The 21,151-nt window shown below is 38.8% G+C and overlaps 2 protein-coding genes across 6 annotated transcripts in view; one reads left to right on the top strand and one right to left on the bottom strand.

Moving 5' to 3' along the window:
• GNB1 (G protein subunit beta 1) overlaps positions 1 to 19,486 on the bottom strand; it is an 83,220-nt gene extending 63,734 nt beyond the window's left edge. Inside the window, exon 1 of the mRNA XM_034753026.1 lies at positions 19,230 to 19,486. The gene's annotated coding sequence lies outside the window, so the exon portion shown is untranslated. The remainder of the gene's footprint in view (positions 1 to 19,229) is intronic.
• Positions 1 to 21,151, top strand: part of CALML6 (calmodulin like 6) — a 196,199-nt gene that overhangs the window by 110,096 nt on the left and 64,952 nt on the right. For 2 of the 5 annotated variants that reach the window (XM_034753031.1, XM_034753030.1), the window contains one exon: positions 1,703 to 1,809. The gene's annotated coding sequence lies outside the window, so the exon portion shown is untranslated. Of the gene's footprint in view, positions 1 to 1,702; positions 1,810 to 19,439; positions 19,574 to 19,701; positions 19,721 to 20,782; positions 20,896 to 20,981; positions 21,072 to 21,151 lie in introns of those variants that run through there. The other 3 variants (XM_034753027.1, XM_034753029.1, XM_034753028.1) reach the window with 3 other exon arrangements.

Raw genomic sequence — 21,151 nt, 5'->3', positions numbered from 1 at the left:
TAGCTAACTGGGTGAACACAGTCAAAAATACACAAGATGACGTTCCAGCCCAGGAGATCACTTCTGTTGGACAGCACACTCTCTTTGCCCACAAAGCTATTGCTAGCATAGAGTACAACTTTAATGCCTTCAGGTAGTTACATTTTGAGGATGTTTCTAGTGGAAAATAAAGCATTTCTTCTTAATAGCTCAGGGCCCGTATGACAATACTCTCTACGGATGTTCCTGTAATCATAATGCTGCTTATTGAGAAGAACAGGGAGACTAAACTCATGAAGGCTCAGTGTCAGAAAAGAAGAAAAAAAAGACAACCTACTTGGGATGGAAAGTTGGTGGTGCCTCTGCTGTTTTTAAATTTGAGAATGTGGGTAATGTGAGCCGATTTAATATGTTTACATAGACAACCGTTCTAAAACTGTATTCTGATTAAACTAAACTCGTATCCCAGGACATTCACTTCTTTAGAAACCACATTTCAAAGACTGCTTTTCAATTCCATGTTCAGAGACAGTCTGGCCAAGGTCTGACTCTTCTGTAGGGCCCGTCTATCAATATAGCCCAGTTATAACATCTATTTCAATTCCTTTTTGACTGATTGCTGCTATTTTAATCCTCTCTCTGTAATAATGGAGCTGTTGCTGAAGGAGAGAAAAATCTATTCCTTGAAGAGCTGAAAGCTCCAAGAACTGCCCACTGAAGGAGGTAAAAGCCAATTAATAGGGGAGCAAAAAAAATAGAACCGACAGGAATCGAGAAACTACCCAAAGACAGAAATCACACAGTTCTGTTCAAAGACATTAAATCCTGTCACTCAAGAATGACTGACAAAACTAATCTGTTCTTTGTTTCTGGAAAGTAAAAGGGAAGCCCAGAACCATGAATGATCTGAGAACTGGTGTGAAACATGACATTCGTGGAAGTACTTGCAGAGATATTTCCCTCCGATCAGATTCTCACTAAAGAAGAAAGCAAAAGTTAAGATTAGCAGCTCACATATGGCAGCTTCCCAAGATGTAGAGCGAAAACCTTTTGGTGGATATGTGGATCCTGAGCACTAGAGACTGGCCACTTTTTAACTGCCTCTGAAACTTCACACACAAGAGCACCAATTCCATAAAAGAACTAGTTTCAGGGAAACTATTTCACTCTTTGATGTGCTGATAAGTTATGGAATGGGTATGAACATTTTTTTACATCTCTTAAATTTGAGTTGATTTTGCTGTAGTGAAAGTGAGAGGAGTCAAGCTTACTGTGGACAAAGCATTGTTTGTTTCCTCACACACAGTTCAGCCAGCACAGTTTATTCCTGACCTGCAATATTCATATTGTTCTAGAGAAGGGCTTCTACTAAGCGTCAGTTGACTATCATGCTGACTTGCATGAATAAGGCTTACGCAAATTAAAGTATGGACATTTTGTTTTTGCAAAGATTCCTAGACATCTTTAAATGACAAGACTCAGATGCAACAATCTCACTTGATTTTTAAATATTAAACACCTTCAAGGTTCTCTGTTCATATATTAGTTTCCCCAACTAGGCTAATAATGTTCAATGAATCATGAAAGAATGAGATCATCAACCTGATGAACCTCATTCAGTGTTGCAAATACAATTTTTATAAAAGTAATGATTGTTTACACAATATCAACTTAACTATAAGAAAAACTGGAGTGATCAAGTTTATTTTTCTCTTTGCTACAGGTTTTTAAGTGGCCTTTTAGAAGAAGTGTTCATCACCGGACCTGTGAATATCAGATAATGAAGTAGGGTATACTCAAGTCATCTAGTACATCAATCTTGAAAGACAGGTAATTTGCAATTTTCTTGAGGTTTCATTAAGAAAAAAGGATATTCACGCCCTTGCTTACCGAATTCTGGAAATGTTATCACCTCACATGCTTCATAATCTTCTCTGAACTGATAAGCAATTCTCTGTCTAAGTGTGGTCAAGTAGCAAAGAAATTACTTATTTTAACCCTTCACAATAATATACTCCAAATAAAGCAAACCTATATAGATATTTGACAACAGTATCATAGGACAAACTAGCAAGAAGCAGAAAATTAATGATGTGCCATACCATACTTTTATCCAGCTGTTCATAGTAAATATAGTATGTATAGCAACCATTCTGATCTAATAAGAGATGCCTTCAATACTGAGGTAAAACAACTGAATACAGCAGCTATAACAGAATATTTAAATTGATTCATTCTTCAGCAAAGTTCAAATTTGTACGGTAAGTTTGTTGCATCCTCACCTTTAACAAATTCCTTTTACACTGATTTGTGCAAGACAAACTCTGGTATTCTTATTTTTTGAGATACTACACTTTAATTACAACTCAACCCCCCCCATGGTCACACTCATTGCAAAGATGACCTTACATTTCAGTAGCAAAAGACAATGGCACTTTAAAGAAGCAAGCTACTACCCCTTTTTCTGCTCTGATGATCCATCCAGTCAATTTTCACTTCTGGCCCATTAGTACTAATAGCGTACAGAAGCCAGCATTTCCTATAGTTATGAAGTTACAGGAACATAAAGCAGAATACCAGGTGGGGTGAAAGGAACTGCAGAAGAGAAGGAATACAATAATTTAGGAAGATTTAGAATAAAAATGTATTATTGTTAAGTATTATCCGTGTTTGCTGTTGTACAGTACAAAAGATAAGAGTTCCTTCCTCAATGAGTTTATAATCAAAGAGATCACACAAAACACAGAAAGTTTCTACAGCATGTGTATGTGAGGGTGACAGAATTTTTGATATGGGTGGATCAAAGCGACTATTCATCCACAAAAAGATTAGCAGAGGACCATACAGAATGGGCTATCTCCGTTACAAACTTCCAGCACTGGAGATGCCACCTAAGGGTATGTCTTCACTACCCACTGGATTGGCGGGCAGCGATTGATCCAGCAGGGATCGCTAGACACAATAAATCGACCCCGAGTGCTTTCCCGTTGACTCCTGTACTCCAGCGCTGCAAGAGGTGCAGGCAGAGTTGATGGGGGAGCGGCAGGAGTTGACTCACCGTGGTGAAGACGCCACAGTAAGTTGATCTAAGTACGTCGATTTCAGCTATGTTATTCACGTAGCTGAAGTTGTGTAACTTAGATCGATCCCTCCCCCGTGTAGACCAGGACTAAAATGACAAAATTTTTACTTGGAATAACAAAATAAGAGAAAAGATTGCTCATACAGCTATATCAAATATATGCACAAAAAGCCATAGCGTTATCCCTGGCTGTGCTGAACTGAACTTTCATTTCACTACAGCTGTTAACACTAGTGCAACTCTGCAGGTGGCAGCAGGAGAGGGAAATACTAAACAGGGTCCTATTTGTTTTTGTTTTAAAATCACCATGTTGTCTAAGTGCGCTCCAAGGACTGGTCTACTCTTAAAAATTAGATCAACCCTGTTACGTAGCTCAGGGCTGTGAAAAATTTAGTGCCATAAGTAGGACAACCTAACCCCTAGTGTAGACCCAGCTAGGTCCACAGAACGATTTTTCCGTGGCCCTAGTTACCACCTCTTGGAGAGATGGATTAACTAACGTTGACAGGAAACCCCCTTGCAGCGAGGTAGGAAGTGTCTGCACTACAGCGCTACAATGGCACAGCTAGTGCCATAGCTGTGCCGCTGTAGTGTAGATATGACTTGAGTAGGTAAGGACCACACGGCAGTAAGTCATTCATCACCTGAGACATGCATTCCTTAGTGTTCCTGCCATGGACCTGCTCTAACATTTATCTCCTAAAAATGCCTGACGTAGCTAAGGCCTCAGGCTGAACACAGAATTAGCAATGCTGTTTCAGCCTAGAGGCCTACAAGAACAACCTGTGCAGGAAAAAAGTATGATCAACCACAACAAAAAGAACTTGACTATTTATTCCTAAAAAAGGCCTCTTGACCAAAACTTTACTTTCCAAAATAAGTATTTAAGATAGCACTATCCGAAAGTATCAAAACTAACATCCCTCAAGAGTTCAAAATACTGCGGTTGCAAAATTGCAATTTCATATCTGACATTTTAAACTCAAGTCATGGTTCATATCATCCCCTGCTGTGGAAAAATCTTTGGAAGGGTAAACAAGTTCTGTGCATTCCACCACATGGAATGCCCAGTGTTAACGCCTCATGGGGTGGACGAATGCTAGTTGACACAAAAGTGATGCAAGGCGTGGGCTTGCAATCATATCAAGGCATCATGAAGAGGCTGCCCTTCCACGTAACAAGCTCTGAATGTGGCCACTCTACCATTGGTTTCTGTCTGCTACTAGTCCCACTGAGGAGGGAGGAAGTTTTGATACTTCAGGGTTTTGCGCCATATAATCCACAGGATTTCAAGGGAACAAGTACCATCCAGAGAAGCCTCTGCTCCTTCCAGAACCCCAGACTTGCAATGCTCATGAAGGGGGGCTCCTTGCAATTTGGTCATATCAGCTGTGCTCCCCTCCTGCAACAGTCAGCCCCAAATCTCACTTTTGGTTCCTTATAATCTCTTCTAATGTGCAACGTATGGGGCCTTAAGTATCTGAATACACAAATCCATCTTCTTAGTACCTAAAGTTCAGAATTATTCTATGGACACAAGTAAAATATTTTTACATCTGTTACTATTAATTCCAATTTTTTAGAACAGAATAGGAAAGCCAAACAATAAGAACCGAATGCCCCATTTCCTTCTTTGGGCACATGCTATTTTTAGTTATATCTGCTTTTTCCATGCACATATATCCAATGCTACTATCACTCCATGTGGGCTGAGACACGCTCCCTGAAGCTCAATTAATTTCAAGCTCCATTCCTTAAAAACCAGATGAAGTATTGGGCTACATGCTTTGAGAAACAAAGAACTCTCACACTGCAGATTGCTTGCAGGAAAAAAACAAACCAATGAGTTATCTGGTTAGTTTTTCACTTTGTGTCCCTTTCCCAAATTATGGTTCACGTCTTTTTGGCTATGTGACTCCATTCTCCAGCCCAAATACAAGCTAAAGAAGTCTTGGAAAAATATATATATATGCAGTTCCACCACAAAGGGATAGCAAGATTCTGAGGGATCATGCCATTGAAGTTCTACCTATGGGCACATGGAGGACATAGAATAGGTCGAAGGAGGTGCAGGGGGGACTTGGCCAATAGATTCACAACTATGTAGATCCATTGACTACATCCGCAACCAAGGGGTGATGGCAGGTTAAAAACACTTAAGTCTGGTCAACACTAGAGTTAAGTTGATGCAAGACAGCTTATATCAATGTAACTATGGAATTGTCTACACTTAAATTTCACTCCTGCCAACATAACTGCCCTGCTATGCCAATTTAATAATTTCACCTCCACAAGCAGCACAGAGCTAAGGTTGATGTGGTCATGTAGACACTGTGTCGCTTACATCGACTGTTACAGGCTTTCAAGTGCCATCCCACAATACCTCACACTGATTGTACAATCAATACAAATGCTCCTGGTGAGGACATGCACTGCTGACAAAAGGAGCCAAGGTGCAACTACTGCGGCAGCTGTATGCCAACCTAAGTTAGGTCGGCTTAATTTTGCAGTGTAGACCTGGCCTTAGAAATATTACCAAAACCTCAAGTCTGCAGCAGAAAATGTGGATTGACTCTGCTGCTATTTTATGATAGGGAGGAACTGTGCTCCCAACTGCCTGTGAAAAATCAATTTGAGCTTTGGGCACAATAATGTACTTGTCCCTTAACAAAAAAGCTTTCCCCTGCTGCTTGACCTTGATAAAATCATAAATCATGCTGTTGATGACACTACCACTGCACTGGAAGTGACATCAATATGAGTATTAGGACCTTCGTGATGGGATTAAATTGGAGAAGAGTGGTTGTATTGGAACAATACCTTGTTTAAACATAGATATCGGTAGTCAAAAATAGGAACATTCAAGACATGAAAAATTAATTTATATTTAAATCTAGAGCATAAAGACTCACCCAGCATGCAATCCATCAATGCTTTAAAAAAAAAAAAAATTTAGTTTATTTCTTTTAAATGATCACTGTCTATTCTGTACACTGTGCTAATTACCGTATATACTCGTTCACTGTTTTACCAAAATATTCGGCTTATGATGCATCAAAGAGCAAGAGTCGGCTTATAATCGGGTCTACACCAAAATTAAAGTATTTTAAAAACTCTATGGAATCATTGAATTGAGTATCTAATACATTGTCCTTTTGTTTACCTGGAGCGACTGCAGACATGGAGCCCCACAGCTCCCCATGGCCTCGGTTCGCACGCCACTTCCCGCAGCTCCCATTAGCTGGGAACGGCGAACCGCAGCCATAGGGAGCTGAGGGGCTCCAAGCCTGAAAACGCTCCAAGTAAACAAAACGTCCCGACCCGCCAGCAGCTTACCCTGATGGGCCGGGAGCCAAAGTTTTCCAACCCCTGAAATATAGGGTCAGCTTATGAAAGGGTCACACAGTTTTTGCTATTTTTACCTTTCCATTTTTGGGGGTGGGGATGTCGGCTTATAAACAAACAGACTAATGAACAAGTAAATACGGTAAATATTTAGTGGTCTCAAAATATAAAATTAAAAATTAAGATTTTACAATTTACTTTAGATATTTTAATTTGCTGTGTAGACTATATCTAAACTAGCATAGTAATCCTTTTCCCTTTACAAATACATGCCTGTTAATCAGGAAATTGAGTGAAGTTGACAAGGATCATTTATTGCTCCTGTTCTCATCACATCACTTAGGCTATGTCTACACAAGCACTTCTGTCAGTCAGGGGTGTGAAAAAAACATACCCCTGACCAAACAAGTTTCACAGACAGAAGTGCAGGGGTGGACAGTGCTATGTCAGCAGGAGACTCACTCCTGTTGACATACCACTTCTAATAAGTGGCAGTAGGTTTAATTATGCCAATGCGAAAGCTCTCTCCTGACGGCATAGAGCAGCTACACAGGAGACCTTACAGTGTCGCAGTTGCATCAGTACAGCTGTGCAATTGTAAGGTCTGTCGTAGAACAGCCTTAAGGTAGAAGAGCTTAAGAAGAGCTCTGTGTAAGCGCGAAAGCTTGTCTCTCTCACAAACAGAAACTAGTCCAATAAAAGATACTATCTCACCCACCTTGTCTCTCTAAAGTATACCAAGGCAGCCAATTAAATTGTATTAACTTCTACAATGGTACTTTTAGCAGTGTGAATTAATCCACACAAATAAGATTCCAACAATCCAAAAATAGGAGAGATGGTCAACCTAAGCAAAGAGTTCTTAAACTCTTTTCTCAATGAGTGTGAATCTTAACAATTGTACCTAAAAAACATCTAGGCATATTTTCCATGTGCAGAATTAGTGGAAAAAGTGTTCTGGCCACCAGCCCTTATCCAGCAAGGCATTTAAGCACATGTTTAAAGTTAAACATGTGAATAATGTCACTGACTTTGGCAGAACTATTCACACTTAAGTGTCTTGCTGGACTGGGGCCTTAGTGCTGTAAAGGAATACAAGCTGTATTGAAAATTAGTTTGGTTACTTATATTCCACTATAGATAAACATTATGCTTTACCATACAGATAAAGGCAAATTCCCTGCTTCAAAAACCTTGTAATATTAGTGCCTGATCCTGCAAATCACTTTGGCCATGTCGATTCTTACCACTGACTGACTGCCTTTAACGGAACTGTGCAAGATGATCCCCTTGCAGTATTACGGCCTTAAGACATACTGAAAAGGACTCCAACTGAGGGAAGGATTGAACAATGTTTTTTGTGTTTTTTTTTTTAAATACAGTAAATAGAAAGTTATTTGAAAATATATTCTAATTACTTATAGTACAAGACAGCCAGCATATATTCCTTTAAACTGTAAGGGGGCATGGTTTCAAGGCCCAGCCTGGAGACATGCCATTTTTCACTCTAGATTGTAGACTTAGTCCTCAAGCTAACAAGCATGAAGGAAATTCAAGACCTAGTTTAGTATATGAGTTCATATTTATCTTTGTGAAAAAAGAGGTTGCAAGTGACTAGAAACATTAAAAGATCACATTATATTATATGCAGGCCATCCTCTTATATCTGGAGATTTGCCAGGATGCTTTGCCACAAAACTTCAAATGTGGCTTGAAACATCTTCCCCATTATCAAGGAATTTACACAGCTTAAAAAAAACAAAACAAAAAAACATTTTCTCAGGATATTCTATTCAATGACAAAGTGGAGGATTTGAGGAAAATGCAACAAAATTGCATCAAAAAAACAACTTATGATTAAATCTTATGTATACAACACTAAGAAGTGTCAGCAGGTTAGAGAACACTCAAGTAGCCACATCTACAAACTACTACACCTGGGTCTAAAAGCCCTATATATTTCGGTTCTATTTTTTTTTTTTTAAAGTGTTTTTGGATTTCTTCTTGCTACCAACAAATATACTTGTATTAACAAATGTGTTTATATAAAGCATTTCCCTACAGTGCTGGAAATCCAAGTACAATGCTTTGCTGAGAATTACAAAGTAAATTGACTATGAAAGGAAACTGAAACTGACTAGTCTAGCTTCATTGTCCAAACAGTGAAAGATAAATTGGATTTTTAAATATTTGAGTACACTTTATTTTTCTCCATTTATACTATGACGATGACACAGGTAATAAACTTTTAAACTAAACTAATAGAATTTTTATCCCAACAATGTCTCTTTCAACAAAAAGACTTCACTTTCTAATAATTTTATGCAGCTTCTAACAAACTTTTTCTACAAAGAGCTAATAACTTGTCTAACAAAACCTGCTGTAGCTGCAGTGATTGTAGTTTGATTGTCCATGAAGTCCCAATTCTCCCATCATAGTTGTCAGAAGCATTCAAAATACGGAAGAGCTATTGCAGAACACAATTGGAAGCTTATTTACGGACATTAACTGAATATTTTTAATCAAAAAAGCTGATCAACATGTTTGAAGTAATTTAATTTTTCTGCTCAGTTGCTAATCTCTGTAAACGTCCTAACTGTGCTATTAACATTTTCTATTATTTGTTAAGCAGCAACAGTGGGATTGGTTCTGTACAAGACATGGAATTTACAAGCTAAGCACACTTATGTTCTGCACACTGGACTGGACCTTTCTGCATTAAAACCCTGATCAGTGCCTATTCTGCAAAACTAGCAAGCTTCAAGGTCCAAAACTTGGGAACCCAAGAGGGCTGATATACACAATTTGTTTCTAGCCCTGACAAGTAATACTATCTCAAACTTCAAAACACAGCGATTCTTAAATACAATCTTATTTTCCCATATCATCGCCATACACAATTACAACTACTTCAAATTAGTATAAAGCAGTATTCTAATTAGAGGTTCATGATATATTGGCTGCTACAATCATACATGCAATGAAGAGGTGGCAGAAAAATAATGTCATATTTTGAAATACTTACTGGGCCACTGGAGCTCCTCTTGAAAGTGAAAAGAGGAACTGTTTATGATGTCAGCAGCAGCACTAGACTAAAAGGGCTTCTGAGAGTGTGCTAGGCAAGGGAACTCCCACAGAAAAAATAACTATGAACCGCTAAGGTTTTTTTTAAACCATTGAGAAAGTTTAAAGTGCGAGCGAGGACCAACCTACAAAGAATTCTCTCGTCATCCAAGTTACACTTTTGAGCCTGATGAATTCAGTGTAAGGTCCAGGGAACAACAAGACACCCAGTTTTTCAGAGTCTGCATCCAAATAGTATGAAGGTGTAGATAGAAGCTGAAATGACTGCAGTTTCTGCCTTCTGTCATTCTGACTTTCATTGCCTATCAACACATGTTCCTGGGTCAGCAATACTTTGACTCTAGTGTATGGCTCCAGATTATGAAATTTATGAAAATAACTACATCAATTTAAAAATTAGAACACTGAATTTATGGGTCATTCAGCTACAAGTCCAAGAAATATTTCTTAACAGTCATAACAATAAACAAGTTATCAGGCACAGAAGAGGTGCATACTGATTGCCAGGCAGTGTGGCAGCCAGTGCTTATGAAAATTCAGGACTTCGTAATCTGCAGCATAATTTAAATTGTTATAAAAACCATCAAGCAAGCTGTTGGTGATCTTTGTACAGACAACACTTTCACCTAACAGACAGTGGTCTCTATCCACTAAGATCTTCAGCACCCCTAATATTCATTACCTCATGAAGAGTGTTACATGACTATCACCAATGCAACATAAGGTTATCCTTTCTAATAGTTTAATAAAGTACAGGAACTTTTACTTCCTTGCCTGGCATATTATAATCTGATTTGGAGTCTCGGTGATTTCAGCAGGATACAATCACAACAGGAATCCTTGCCCCCATTTTTCTGCCTTATTTTGTCAGACCTATGGAAAGTAACAAGCCCCATTTTTTGTTAGATCACTTTGACAAGAGCATCTTCTAGGACATACATCTAATGTGAATTTCTACAATTTAAAATTAGCTATGAGAATTAGATTTCTTTTTAGATTCTTACAGCGTACAAGTGCCTACTTTGATACATTTTACTATTTTATTTATTGAGTATGACCAGAGCTGGAAGATTAATTTATATGATACCATCATAAACCTCAGTGTGACAAACTTGATGCTTATGTTGATGCATTTTAAATACAGCAAAAATCTACTGTAAATACAGCACAATATTTTGCACCAAAACATGCTATGTATCGAACCTCATGGTCTGAGCGAATGAACTGTCAGCCCAACAATTAAAAAAAAAAAAAAGTATACAGAGGACAAGGAAGAGGAAAAGAATTCATCTTGAGCCTGTCAATATAGTTTATTCTAGTGAGATCAAAACAGAACTTATGGCATAAGTCTACAAAAGAAACCCTGCAACAAAATATCACAGGGTTTCATAATGCATACATAAATAGGGAATCAAGAGCCATGATATAGCCATAGTTTCTATGATTTCAAATCTTCAAACCGATCAATGTTCTTGTCTGCCCTTAGATTTTCCACTTTTAAAGCCTTAACGACAATATATTTAAACATTAATTCTTGCAGAATACCATGTAGTTCAAAACCATAAAATAACCTATATTAAAACAGCTACATATTTTCCCCTGGTAAAAAATGACTGGGATAATCAGAGTTGCCACAGGCATTCAAATGACAAATTCAAGTTGTCCCAAGAATGTGCCGACCATTACTATTGGTCATTTAAATTCAGTCTCTAAAGCAGCTACCTTGTAATTTTAAAAGTGAACAACTGTATATTCTTCTGTCAGAAAAATCTGTGAGTAATCTGTCTGAGCTTCCCACAAAACACAAAAAACCCACCCACAGTAAATACCTGTGTAAAGAGCCATACACTTTAGATAAAATTCTAGAGCACCTCTATTTATAGACATCATTTCAATAAGACTCTCAGTTGTTGCAACTTATTTCCTCAAAACAACATGCATGCTAGTACCCCAGAAGTGAAATTTACATGAATTTGCTTATAAACAAATAAGCAAACAGAACACGAACGATAGATGTTTGGAACATAAAATGCAGAAAGTTTAGAACCAGCTAACAAGTAAAAGGTCTTACATAGTTTACATAATAGATGAGAAGTATAGAAGTATTTGACTTTAGGAAAAAAACTAATTCTTCTTTATGCAGAGGGGAATATAATTACAAAAGCAGGTAGCAGTTAAGATTATTTAGAATATGAATAGAGTGGTTTACGAGAGCAAAAATGAAAGGGTACATCACAACCATGATTGTTAAGAAGAAACAGGCAAAACTTTCATGTCAGTGATGCCTACTCACCCTTGGTTTGTTGTGATTCTTTACCTTATGGCAGCCTTGCAAAATTCAACTCACTCAACTTTCCTGGACCAAGTAAATTTTTGATGACTGAATGAGTGTGAACAAGCAGCTTTGGTGCCTTACCTGCTATAATGCTCACAACAAGTTTGTAAGGCCACATTAAGGAGTTTGTGGAACTGCATATTTTGCAATTACAATTTTTTTCCTTTCTTGAAAGAATTGTAGATGATGACAATATATTTTAATTATGATCCTTCATACTTGTATTCAGCCTTATGTCATCTCCCATTGTAATAAAAGCAAACAACTAAACATTCTAATTATGGACAATCCAGATTTCATAATTAGGAATGCTGGTGGATGGCGCAGTAGATTTCAGAAGGAAAGCAAAGGAAATTTTTCTCAGAGGGGTGTGGTAGCATTAGATATTCAACCATAAATACAACTGACAACAGCTGGAGCACAAATCAGAATTACTCCCAGCAACAATAGGACACATGTAAAATGCTGTTCAGCTATCCAGAATTCAAGTAATCCTTAGCATGTGTCAAAGATGCTTTCTTTTCGCACAGTCACCAGAAACTAGAGAAATTTTGCAGGCTAAAAATTTAAATACAACATTAGGTACTTTTTACAAGGCAAAGTTTTAATACTAAAAAACATTTACCTAGAGCAGTGCATGGTGTTTCTCCAAGACTAAGATTTACACAGTCAGACATGGTTTCTTCTTTTATCCTTCTTTTCTCCTGCTGCTTAACCTCAGCAACTGGCTTTCCCTTTTTTAAGTTATAAGTATTCTCTATGAAAATGTCAAACTGAAGATAATCTCGTCCTTGTCACTTCTGCTCCGTTATAGAGCTAGCTGCACCTCTGTCCCTTTCTGGTCTCTGAGTACACCCCCTCAGGTCTTAGGCCTTGCATCTTTACATATCCTGGAGTGAATTCTACAATTCTCCCACTCTTGGGCTTTTCTACACAAACATTTAATTCATGGCAAGCTGGGGTGTGAATCTACCCTGCACTAGCACACCGAGCACTGTCAATGTGTCATCAAGCTCCACATGAACTGTTCAGTAATGCGCTTTGATCTAGTTCTGTGTCAGAGAGAACTAGATTAAAGTGCATTAACAATCTATTAACGTGCGTCAGCAGGATCCACATGGACAGTTAGTCCACAGCAAGCTAGCATGGAGTAGATTCATGCTCCTACTTGCCACAGACGAATTGTTCACATAAATATGACCTTAGACCAGGCCCTGAGCTGCAATAACCTGTGTAACAATGCTTACTCAGAAGGTCTGAGTCCAGGAACCTGCACTTCTCCCCTTCAGAAATATACAACCGTTGGCAAACAACAAAACAGCTTTTTAAAACAAACTATTTATTTTACAGTAGGAACAGAGCACATAGACAAAAAAGGATTAGAAAACAACGTACCTCCATCTCCACCTTATCATGCTCTGATGGTAACCTAAGCAGGGCTAGCTTCTTTAGACTCCCGTGATAGAGGTTTGTGTCTCAGCCTGGCTGCCCTGCACAACTATTTATCCCCTTCTATTGAGGGGGCATTAGCCTTTAAACATGCCCTAGTTCTTTGATCTCCTGTGTTTGCAGGCCTCTTCCTCTCCTAGCATTTGTCTCTTAAGTCTGAAGAGTTTGCTGAGAAGTGACTTATTGGCCATTCTTTTACCTTCCTGCTTGTTTTTTTCCTGACACCCTCATATTAAACTAACCCAATATATTAATACAGTAAACACCAGAACATATAATATTAATAAATTACAGAGCAGATCCAAATCAGTCACAGATTTGGAGAACCAAACAGAAGTCAATGTTCAAACTAGCATTTGAAATTACTGTGACTGACTGGTGAATGATTATTTTGGAGTCTCACCGCCAATCATGTTTATGCTTCTATGAAGTTCCAGAAATTTTACTAGGATTTACATAGAAGAATGATTAAGGAGATCCCCAATTACAATATGGATGGGAAACAATGAGCATATACGCAATGCATAGCAAATAGGCAGTGTGTCTTAAGATGTTCCCAGGTTATAAAATGTAGGCTATGTGGTTATCCTTTAGCTAAACATCGAAGACTTTAATGCACAGGAACTTAAGGCACGGGGGGGGGGGGGGGGAAATCAACCAACCAGTGCCCTTTAAGTTTAACATACTAGACTTCCAGCTGAGTCTTCAACCTAAATAAAAGTAATTCTTTCTTAAAATTGAAATATTTTCACATCAGAGTAATCCAATTTCAATACTGCAGTTCAAAAAATGTCATAAGCACCAGGGTCAAATTACATATACAAATATTAAAAAATTTGGATATACCATGTGTTACCTCAGGTTCACAATGCCGATTTTATTTTTTTAAATGGGTAATAGAAATTTGTCCTTCATAAACCAATAAATTTTCAAATGGTCCTATCCAAATGCCTGTCTTTCTTCAAGACTAACCTTTCCTCTATGTCTACTTTAAAACCACAATGAACAAGGCCTTGATTTTTACAGTGCTGTAATAAAAATATAATAATCTACTTTTGCATCTAATGGTAATGTGAATTACCTTAGAAGGCTTCCCAATGCAAGCAAAAAATGTATATATTTAAAAATATGCATAAATGTTTAAAAGTAATCAAAGACACAGTTAACAGTCAGCTCAAAGCTTTTAAAAATCTTTTAATGTTGTGCTAAACTACCAATTGGCTCAAGTACGTACAGATTGTGTATATATTTTTGGTCAATAAAAAAAAAACAACCAAACACATTTCAGCTGAGAAAGCTGAAAAATGAACATAGATCCACCACATACCCTTTGGAGATATATTAAATTGTAATCCAACATTAAACTGATCCATATATAATTTTTTTTAAGTTAATTTGAAACTTTGGTTCCAAGAAATAAAACCAGATTTTCAATTTGATAAACTATTTTTTAGCCTTCACTTAAGGCTATGGTTAAAAATCACCCTTGCTCTCCACCCTATCCTGACCATCAAAGTAACAGAATCTAACCACCACAAGCAAGTCACTTCCAGGGTTATCAACGGTCTCCGTACCACAACCACTAATATGTTATGGCAAGAAATGTTGGCATTAGTCAGTGTAAGCATGGGGGGCGGGGGGGGGGGGGAAGAGGAGAAGAGAGAGAAAGAGTCCTAAGAAGTTTTGTCTAATAGTAATTTATCCATATGACTACATGATTTCTCATTTCCATTTGTTAGTACAAACTAGTTGCTAAATGGGAGTCTCAAAACACATGGTATGCCATATGGCTAAAACTGGATATTAAAATTGAGAATATCAATTACCAATCCACTAATGCCGAGAGCCAAAATCCATGGACAGTAAGAATTTAATCCAATTCAAAGCCTGCAACATGAGCCAAACCCTACCTACGGTCATTTTAGCAGAAAGCAACAAAATACAAATTTCAATCACAAGAATAAACAATTATTAAATGCATCACCTCCTTAATACTTCTATACCCTTAACCTGGAAGTTGCAGGGAATCAACCTAACAAAGAAAGATAATTTATCTTGCTTTGTTAAGGATATATTTCTGGATCTCAGCTTTCTGAAGGGACTTAACTTAAAACCCTTCTTAAAGGAACTACATAAAAAGCACAAATTCCAGCAAAGTTATATATATAGTTTATATCCCTACATTCTAATTTCACACTGTGGTTGAGAAATCATAACTCAAAACGTAACTGCTAAGGAAGATCAGTTAGTTGCTTCCTACATGACCTAATTTAAACCTTTAGAACACCAGGAAGTTGTTTTACACACAACAGCCAGCAACATCTTATTTGGTTTGGGGGAAGGGTGTCTCACACACACAATAGATTATATATATATTTGTTGTTAATGAATATATTCCAAAGCAATCACATTTACATGTTAGGTATACAACAACCAAAAGTCAAACTATTCTTCATATTCCACAGTAATTGCTAATTTCCAAGGATATTAATGCACGAACAAGGAAAATAAATTTAAAAACTGGAACAATGAAAACTAAGATTGCTTTACTAAATGTTCACAATTGGATAAGGTTATGCACTCAAATGGTGGGAAACACTGCTAGCTTTTTTTACTTTAAGAAATTGTGAATTCTCATTAGGTTTAACATTCCATCTTCAAGTATTTTCCTCAAAGTGAGGGTATGGCCTCAAAGCTGTTCCAGCTGGATTTACAGTGGATTCTAAACATGAGGCACCAACAAAGATTTCATGAAAGGATGCTTGCTACACAATGACCTGGCAGCTACAAAGACTAAGCAGGAATAAATACAAGTGATCTTAGTGGCCCAATACAGTAACCTACTTGAAAAATAAAGTTCTTGTTCTTAACATGAAAAATCTGAAATACTAAAAATACTAGTGAAGCTAGTTTCAATTTAATGGCATAAAAAATAAATATTCAAAACTGAAACTTAACACTGACAGGTTCTTGAAGAAGTGTCCTTTAAATGATTTATTGAACTAATTATATAGATGTAGTTCATTTCTTCAATATTTATCTTCATTTTGAAAAATGCTAACATTGTGCATTTCCAATACAAAACACAAAAATGGAATACAAAAGCCCAATACAAAAGTAAGCTATAAAACAGATTGGTTATTTAGAGTATAACCAATGGCAAATGATGGATTATAGAAAAATAAATCCATAGAGCAGTACTAAAAACTCCTGATCCATTATCAAGAGTTTAGAGGTCATCTGAACACAAAAGACATATTATAAAGCAGCAAAATATTTGTAGAATAGTGTAATATGTATTTTAAACTTGTTAACAGTCATTTGACAATGCTTGGGAGTAAATCTATTTTATTAAGTACTAACTAGAGAGTTTATTTTATTGAGGGTGTTTAAATTAGAAATAAGGTTAACACCAGTATAAATAAAAATCATCATAAACTACCAATAGGAAAATTATACATTTCAGGAATATACAAGATGACATTTTAAAAAAGTATAATGTAATTTTAAAGTATGACGTATACCATATAAACCACAGAAAAAAGTTTTAATATCTAAATAACCTTTTTCTTCCACCTCTCAATAATGGAAAGAATAATGACCTAAGTATGACAACTATTTCAGGTCAAATGCAGTTTTAAAAGCCTCCACAAATCATCTGAACATTTTCAAGCAGAAGGGAGCTTCTCCTTTGTATCACAAAAATGACTACTTGGGGTCTGATTATTATTATTAGACTGGTAAAACAAGTCTAATTCATACAGACAATTCATTACAAAGCCATTCATACAGGATTTTATATACACATTCTGGATTATGGAAAAAAAATTTAAAGTCTATTTGTGGCTAAAATAGAAAAAAGAAAAACGTTCCTAAATGCCATTATAACGGGCATTAGATAGTAGAACAAAATCACGTTATTGTTTTATCCAGTCACAGCCTATGTGAAAATTTCAATAAAACTATTTACTCCTCCCACTTAGTCTATCCTCCCATATATTTGGGGGAAAACCTACAAAAATTGAAACAGGAAGAAAAACGTTTGTTTTACCAGTCCCCCAAATCCCTACCCACCACAAAAAAATAGGAGAAAGCAAGCAAAAAACAAGAGACATCCAAAATACAAGGAATAAGATCTAGTTTGGCAGAGCTATGATGAGGAGGAGTTGAAAATGAGAGAGCTGCCTTGCTGCAAACGCCATCTTGTTGCAGTTATTGGGCCCAGGCACAGAAGGATCCATTCATTCACAGCAAAAAGAAAATCAAACACACACCCTCGGTAAGCTGCAGCCACCAAAAACAACTGCACTATTATCACCTCGCTCCCCAAAAATTCACTCTTATCTAAAAAGACTGATGCATAGCACTTAAGAAGAGTTTAGATCTCAGTGCAATCTTATTTTTTTTCCACATACATTTTACATATAAATCGACAGCACTTTGTCTTGATTCACATCCTTGTGCTCAACAAACAAGCTTCAAAACGTGGAATAAGCCTCCAACGACTAAGTGCAGAAATGATCAAACTGAAAAATGTTGTGTCTCATTTCATTTTCAGTTTTAAATCCCTTCCCCCTTGAGTTCAGTCAGTTATCTGTAAGAACAATTTTGCTGGATTTTTTTTTAAAGCTTCCTTTTATTGAAAGATGTTCTTTCCTCTTTGTTTCTAGTGTGTGGACAATACCTAAGAATGTGGCAGTTAACATCATGGAAAGGATGCCTTATTTGAAATGAGTCCCAAGTAGTGACTTGTTCAGAGAATATTGAAAAACCACATTTGTTAAAATTTCAGCTAATCTTCACAAGTGATGAATTGACATCTTGGAATAACCTCTATGTCATCCTGACTCTTTTCTAGACAAGATTTTTTTTTTAAAAAGTCTTGCCTATTCCCTAATTTCATATTCATTACTTAAAATATACACATGACCGTACATCCTTTTTCATTTTTATATGCAGTTTTAGAATTGAAATTTAAAAAGCTACTTTGAAAACACCTTTAATGGGTAAAAAAAATGTACTGAAAACCTTTTCATAACTAAACTGTGAATTTTGGGGGGTGGGAGTTTGTTTTTAATATTTTTAACACTTCTTCCATGGAGAAACTCCCTTATTCTGCTGTAGCAAACATCCTCCATGATCTTTGATATTACACTTACAGGCACACAAAAATATGCAGTACCATAACAGATGGAGGAACAACAAATATGCAAGCGAGATAAATCCCTTAGCTATGTTTTTTAACAAGACTACAGACCATACCCACCCTTCCTCCCACAACAAAAAACAGGGTGAACCCACACTCCAAGCCTCAGATGTTCCCTTTTCTGGGCTAGGGGCTGCTAAGAGCAGTCTTACCCTGTTTGTCTCACCCTTGTCTCCTCAATTTTCCACCATTACAGCACAGACACACACCACAGCATTTTCTTGAGACCCCCCCCCCCCCAACACTCCCTCTGTAGGGCTCGGTTTCTTTGCCAACTCACCTTTATACCTTAACGCACACACGCGCGCACACACACACAAAGAACAGCACTGTGCCTAGTGTAAATCACTCCAGCCTAATTGCAATTAAAAATGGAACCCTGCAAAACCCCGGGTTCTCTTCCCTTCTTGTCTTAAAAAACCCTTCAAAAGAAAGACTCTCTCCCACTCCTACCCCCACCTCTTCCTCCTCCAGCAGCTACAGAGAGGGGCTGCTAGGGAAGCTGAAGGGGGGTATTTTCAATCTCTCTATGCTAGTGGGCGCTGGACAAGCTGGGGGCACGGGGCGGCTGCTAGGGAAGGGGAGGGAAGGGAGAGGGATTGATGGGCGGGCAGAGAGCAGGAGAGGAAGAAAAGGGGGTGAAAAGGGCGGGGAGACCCAGGAAGAAGGGTCCTGGGGACTCTGGGGAGTGGGGCAGCGGCAGCCAGCGAGGAGGGAGTCTCCGCGGGAAGGGGTCCCCAGGCCCTTACCTGCCCCTCCGGCCGCTGCTCATTAACGGGGCCGCTGTGTCCGCCGCCCGCGGCCCCTGCCCACTCCAGCTGCGTCCCCACCGGGCTGGGGGAGCCACCCGCGCTGCGTCTGGCCGATCCCGGGGAGGCGGCGGCTCGGGGGGGGGGGGGGGTTCCTGGCTCTCGACTCCTCCTCGCGCGCTTGGTCCCCGCTCAGCTCCCCGCAGCCATCGGGAAGCGGAGCCAGCCTGGGCGCGGTAACCGCCCCGCCCGTGCGGCCCGGCCGGGAAACCCCGGCTGCCGGTCCCGCCCCGCCTCCTGGGCCGGCCCCCGGCCCCGCCCCGCGCCCAGAGCGGCTGAGGAGGGTGAGAAGGGCACTGAGGAGATGGAGCCTGAGGCGGCCTGGGAGGAGGGGGGCAGTAAGAAGGGCAATGGGGGAGGCGGGGTGGGAAGTGGGGTGAAGCAGCACGAGCGGTGAGAGGCCAAGTGCGGGAGCCGGGGAGGGAGAGGAGGTGAGCGGCACTGGGGTTCGGGAAGCGGGGGCCACAAAGGGAGTAAGCATGAGGGGGGCTCTCAGAGTTGAGGAAGAAGCGTTATTTGTGGTGTAACGCTCCTGGTAGTTTTAAGCGCGGGAGCTTTAGCACTACACTAGCCATCCCCGGCACCATCCCAGGATTCATGTCCACCAGACAGAGCCAGCCCATCTCCCCCAAAAGCCCTTTAATTAGCCTCTCATAAAACAATGCGGGGAGAGGGAGATAAGGAGGGGATGAGGAGAACGGGGATCAGGCCAAGTGAAGTTTTCTAGTTATGCAATTTATTTCTGTCTTCGGAACCATGAAACGCAGAGTGATCAGTTTCACTTTCTGGTTCCCAGGCTCCATACTGCAGCGTTTCATTTGTGTATTTGGCCCTGCTTCATCACAGGGGCTGGACTTAGCTTCTGGAGGTCTCTCCAGCCTTGCATTTCTATGATTCTGTAGGGGAAATGTTGAAATCCAAGGGTAACAGTCTCCCTGTCAGGACAACCTTTCCAGCAGTTTAGGTTTTGTAAAGGGTCACCAACTTTTTAAAGTATCAAAGGGGTAGCCCTGTTAGTCTGAATCTGTAAAAAGCAACAGAGGGTCCTGTGGCACCTTTGAGACTAACAGAAGTACTGGGAGCATAAGCTTTCGTGGTTCAGAACCTCACTTCTTGCATCTGAAGAAGTGAGGTTCTGACCCACGAAAGCTTATGCTCCCAGTACTTCTGTTAGTCTCAAAGGTGCCACAGGACCCTCTGTTGCTTTCTACAACTTTTTAAAAAAAGTTAAATTTTGAGCCTAGCCTAAGCAAAGGTACCCTTGCAAATAAAACAATTCCTTTTATTATAAAGTGAACATACTTACCATGAGAATAAATTATCTCCCCAAAAGAAAGTTGGGTTTGAAGAAAGAAAAGGACATGACAATAGAGAGTTTTTTTTATTTTTAAAGATATAAGAAACCTATTCACTTTCAGGATCTTGGAGAAAAAGCTACTAAGTAAGAAGTTGGAAGTAGTTCTCTGTTAGTTTACCATGGGGATTCAGAAACCAAGCAGTGACATAATCTAATATAATCAAACACAGATATCCCTGTAGGATTTTATTTGGATTGCAGCAATGCCCATAGCCCCAACAGATTGGAACTCAATTGCACAAATCTATAGTAAGAGATAGTCCCTACTCCAATGAGTTTAATCTAAATAAGCAAAAGCAAGGATGGGGAACAAAAGTATTATTCTTATTTTACAGCTGGGGATTAAGGTACAGAGAGATTAAGTGATCTCCTGCATCCCAGTTTAGTGACCTAGCAACAAGACCTGCTTTCCTAATGGCACAAAAGTAAGTATACAGATACACCAGTCTTTTTCCATTAACAGTCCCACATGCATTTTCCTGTACTTTATTACATTAAGTAAGTC

This window comes from Trachemys scripta, chromosome 19, assembly GCF_013100865.1.
Source record: "Trachemys scripta elegans isolate TJP31775 chromosome 19, CAS_Tse_1.0, whole genome shotgun sequence".
In the NCBI taxonomy this organism is placed as follows: Eukaryota; Metazoa; Chordata; order Testudines; family Emydidae; genus Trachemys; species Trachemys scripta.
Note: the sequence above shows the minus strand (reverse complement) of the source record. Positions and strands in the feature narration are given on the sequence as shown.